Source organism: Carlito syrichta, unplaced genomic scaffold, assembly GCF_000164805.1.
Source record: "Carlito syrichta isolate Samal-C Ts95f unplaced genomic scaffold, Tarsius_syrichta-2.0.1 Scaffold302570, whole genome shotgun sequence".
Taxonomy (NCBI): domain Eukaryota; kingdom Metazoa; phylum Chordata; class Mammalia; order Primates; family Tarsiidae; genus Carlito; species Carlito syrichta.
Genome location: NW_007246666.1, coordinates 611,692 through 616,847, shown reverse-complemented (window position 1 = coordinate 616,847; position 5,156 = coordinate 611,692).

Genomic DNA, 5,156 nt, shown 5'->3' with positions numbered 1-5,156 from the left:
ACTTCCTTTGTAATTTCATCCTATTTTGTGGCTTTAAAGACCATGTATACACTGACAACTCCCAAATTTATGTGCTAACCTGGAGTACTCTCCCAAACTCCATTAAATAGCCTACTCAAGATTTCACCTGGATGCTTAGAAGGCATATCATTTAACATGCTTAAAGGTAAACTTCAAATTGCCTCTCTTATCCTTTTATATATTTCCTCCACCTCTACTAAATGGTATCTCCACCCTTCCAGTTGTATAACCCTAAATTCTTTGACAATCTTTAAATTCTTTCTCTCATACCCATATCAATAAGCAACAAACCCTGTTGGGTCTACACTCAAAATATATCCAGAACACAACCATTTCTTGCTGTCTCTAATCCAAGCGACTTTCCTGATTTTGCCCTTGCCTCCCTAGTCTGTTCTCTATACAGTAGTCAGAGTAGTTCTTTTAAAATGTAGGTCAGTCATATCAGTCATTCCTCTGCTCATAATCCTTCAATAGCTATAGATTAAAAGCAGCGTTCTTTCCATCATTGCCTACTACTTTATGTTTTGCTTACTTCAACTCAGCCACAATGCTTTGGACAGACACTCCTTGACAATTCAGGCAGACTCCTGCCGTAGGTTCTCTGTACTTAATAAGTCTGCCTGGAGAATTGTTTTCCCATATAGCCACATGACCCTCTCCTTCACCATCTTGGAACTCTGCTAAATGCCCATTTTATCTGATTAGCATTTCGGAAATAGCTACCACTCCTTCAGCCTCAATTTGTGTTCCCTTCCCTGTTTTTCTCTGTAATACATCACTCTATCATATTTTTACTTTTAAAAATGTGTATATATTTTTTCCTCCCAGACCCAGAATATAAGCTCAATGGGGGAGGGGGGATTTGTCTGTTGTGTTCACTGCTGTATCTCCTGTACAATGACTGGGCAAATGAACGCTGCCTTACCATTAAGAAAATCTTGCTTGGCTCTTAAATTTACAGTTCAGTATTTAGGAAGCTTTGCCTTTTATTTACTGTTGGCCTTGGGAAAAGTACTTAATCTTTTTACATTTCAAGTAAGCCCTTGGTTGCTCTTATATTCTTACAGCTTTTTACTGACTATTCCTTCCCATGTGACTTTGTGGAATTGCTTAATTCTCTAAGTTTCAAGAAGCATATCTGAAAAATGGTAATAAAAGAACTTTCCTCAGAGAGTATGTGAAGATTAAATAAAATAATGCATAGAGGCAAATTACTTAGTATAATATCTGGCATATTTTAAGAACTTAGTATATATTTGTTATTTTTATTATTAGAAAAACTGCATTGTTCTAAATGAATTATCTTTTACTACTTTCCAACATACGTAAAGTTAAATATGATATTTTTCAGATCGTCCATGCCTTAAAAACAAGCAACATGTGGAAAATTTACAAGAACCAGTTTTACAAATTTTGTATAAATATTCAAAAACTTATCATCCAGAAGACCTACAGCATTTTGCTCATCTCATAGGGAAGCTTACTGAACTGAGAACTCTGAATCATAACCATTCAGAAATACCTAGCACTTGGAAAACTAAAGACCCTGAATCGACTACTTTCTTCTTTGAGAAATGGAATTTGTATTGAAATTTGAGCATGTTGCGGTTTGTCTGAAACGTTCTAAATCTAAATTGTTTACTCTATCATCATAGGATGATGGATTGGAAAACAAACAGTATTGCTATGTTACCAGTATATCAACATAAAGTGGACATCATCAGTGCTCATCAAATTCTGTGGAATATAGAACTATCACTAATGTCTTTTAAGATGCAAGAAATTGCAGTATTATTCATGAGATGTAAAACATCTAGGATTCTTTTCAAGATTGGACTCAAAAAAGGCAATGGTTATTTATTCTTTTTGCTTGGTTCCTTCAAAAGAAGCCATAAAGTTATCACCTAAAGAAACTTCACTTTTTTGATTTGGTAAAAAAATTAAATAAAAAAAATAAAAGCTTATTTATAGACATAAGAAAGGCTAGATAGTGGGAATAGTTGTAATCAGAATATTGTTTGTGAACCTCATTAAGGCCAGATTGATGGAATAAGGAACTAACATTTTAGATGTATTTCTGTTATGCATTTTTTGAATTATTAAAGGCAAGCAAAGACTTGTTCAACTAATCATTTATTAATGCCTTAAAAAAAGATCTTTTATAAAGACCAAAGCAGAAATTTTGTGATGGCAAGACTATTTTTTTTTTTTTTTTGAGTTGGAGTCTCACTCTGTCGCCCAGACTGGAGTTCAGTGGCCGCTCCCGGGCACCGCAGCCTCGACCCGCTGGGCTCCGGCGATCCTTCCGCCTCTGCCTTCCGAGTAGCTGGAGCTGCAGGTGTGCGCTACCACGCCTGGCTCATTTTTTGATTTATTGTAGAGATGAGGTCTCGCTGCCCAAGCGGGTCTCGAACCCCCTGGCTCAGGCAATCCACTCACCTCAGCCTCCCAAAGGCGTGGGATTACAGGCTGAGCCACCGAGCCCGGCTCTATGCAAGACTATTTTTAAAAATTAAAACAGGCTGAGGCGGAAGGATCGCCAGAGCCCAGCAGGTCAAGGTTGCGGTGGCCAGGAGCGGCCACTGCACTCCAGTCTGGGCGACAGAGTGAGACTCCAACTCAAAAAAAAAATTAAAACAACAAATTATTACATTATTGTAACATATTAGAAAATTTAGCCTAATTTACTTCTCATTCTTTTCCTCAATATTTTGATGTTTTTGCCAACATCTCTTGTGGGGAAAAAAATGAGGTTCTTAAAACCTGAAATCTTTCCACAAATACTTTAGTTCCTATAGGGACAGGATGATGATATGTAAAAACAGATTTCATGTGAAATACATGAAAAACAGAAATTCTATTTTGAGCACTATTGTTTTAAAAGGCAGAATATAAGTAAATAAAAAGGAAACATGTTAATATAGTACTCAATTAAAAAAAAACAACCACGATGGACTTTTTCACTATTGTAAAACTTTTTTATTTTTGAGTTATCTCACCCCGTCACCCTGGTTGGGGAGCAATGGCACGATGACAGCTTACTGCAGCCTCTTAGACCTCCTGGGCTCAATCTATCCTTCTGCCTCAGCCTCCTGAGTAGCTGCAACTATAGGTGTGCACCACCAATCTGGCTAATTTTTTAATTTTCCGTAAAGACAAGGTCTCACTATGTTGCTCACGCTGGTCTTGAGCTCCTGGGAACAAGCAGTCCTCCTGCCATAGCTTCACAAAGTGCTGGATTATAGGTGTGAGCCATATAACTTTACTAAATTGGGATATTGAATTTATACCCTCAATTAAAAAATTAGATTATTGCCCCCAGGGGGTACCTTGTGTATATTCTTAGTATCATCTCTTGGAGGGACTATCTCATCTTTTTTAGAGTATCTAGGCTTGATTTCCTTAAAATGTAAAACGAAGTTAAACTGGATCATTCTTTCCAGCTCAAAAATCTTGTAATTTTAGCACAACTATCATGTCTAAAAAATTGATCAAAAAAAAAAACAAAACCAAAATGTATTATTTAAGCATATTGCGGACCAGGGGCAGTGGCTCATGTCTGTTGTAATCCCAGCACTTTGGAAGGCCAAGGAGAGAGGATAGATGCAGCGTGGGCAGGAAAGCGAGACTTCATCTTTACAAAAAAGTAGAAAAATCAGCCGGGCGTGGTGTGCGCACCTATAGTCTCAGCTACTCGGGAGGCTGAGGATGGAGGATCCCTTGAGTCCAGAAGTTCGAGGCTCCTGAAGTGATCGTGCCACTTCACTGCAGCCTGGGCAACAGGGTAAGACCCCCTCCCTCCCAAAAAATTTTTGCTAAAGTCCTTAAAAAAGCATAAGCCGAAATATAAGCACAAACCAATTATATCAGAACCTCGGAGGAAAATGGGAAACAGACTTGGGTCATCAGTGCTCAAACCCAGGCACTTCGCCATGGTGAAGCAGGAGGCATCCCAGGCTTCTCCCCCTTCCTCCACTTGTCACTGTTAAAAAGCGATCACAACCTGCCAGTCTTCCTTGCCAAGTATCTCTTGCATTCGACGCCTTCTCGGCCACCACTCGGGCCCACCTCTCCGCGGGCTGTGACGTCAGCCTCCACTCCAGCCGCATCAGCCTCCTCCCGGGCTCGATCTCGAGTTTCAGTATCCGCACCCGTGAAGCCTCAAGCCCAGACGCCCGTGCGAAGCGCTCGTGTCTGCTCGTGTAGCCCCCGGCGTCCTCTCTCGCCATTTCTCCCTCTCGACCTCAGTTTACCCATCCCTCTCACAACTCCGGCGCCTTTGCCCACCTTCCCTCCCCCGGGCCGACGCCTCCCACGGACCATCCCGGCCAACGCCCTGGCCACTCTTATTCCTCGCGTGGAAGAGTGACAGAGGCGGGCCCCCCTGGAAGCCTCTCTGCCCGCCCCCCAGGCCGCCGTCGACACCCCCTGCCCCACGTGCTCACGACCCTGCAGAGACCGCCCCTCCATGGCAGCCCAGCGCTGCCCCGGCCCGCACCGGTTTCCGTCCTCAGATGGCGAGCCCTCGCAGGACACAAGGGTCTTCCCACCCCTCTGCTTCTGTACGTCACAGCACCTGACGCCTTCCCCGCATTCTGCGACAACGGCCGACGCTCCGAGTCGGAGAAACAGGATGCAGCGAAGAACGGGCGCCCACGAGGAGGGAAGTATCGCGAGGCCAGGCCGCGAGATCCCGGCATGCCCCGGGGCGGCGGTTATTTAGCCGGCCACCCGCTGCCGCCGGCCCCGCCCCTGCCCCCCGCGCTGCCCGGGCGCCGAGCTTCCCGCCCTTCCCGAGGTTCGGAGGCCGAAGCGCTGGCGGCCTCCTCTCCTGCCGTCACAGGCGGCAGGTGTTGGTCCGCGTGGCCGCCGCGCCCGTCGTTTCCCGCTCGCTGTTCCCGGGAGAGGGCAGGTGCGCGGGTTCCTCGGCCGAGGACGGAGCCCGGGGCTGGCGGCGTCGGGACGCGACGCGGCGCCTCGGCCTTGCTCTCGGTGGCGGCGCTGGTGTCGTGATGCGGCGTCTCAGGCCTTCCGGGGGGGCGGGCTTTCTTTGGGGTGGCCGCGTGATGCCTGGCTGGAGTTTCTCGCTGATCTCTCAGGCGAAGGCCGACGAGGGGAGGGGAGGGGAGGGTGGG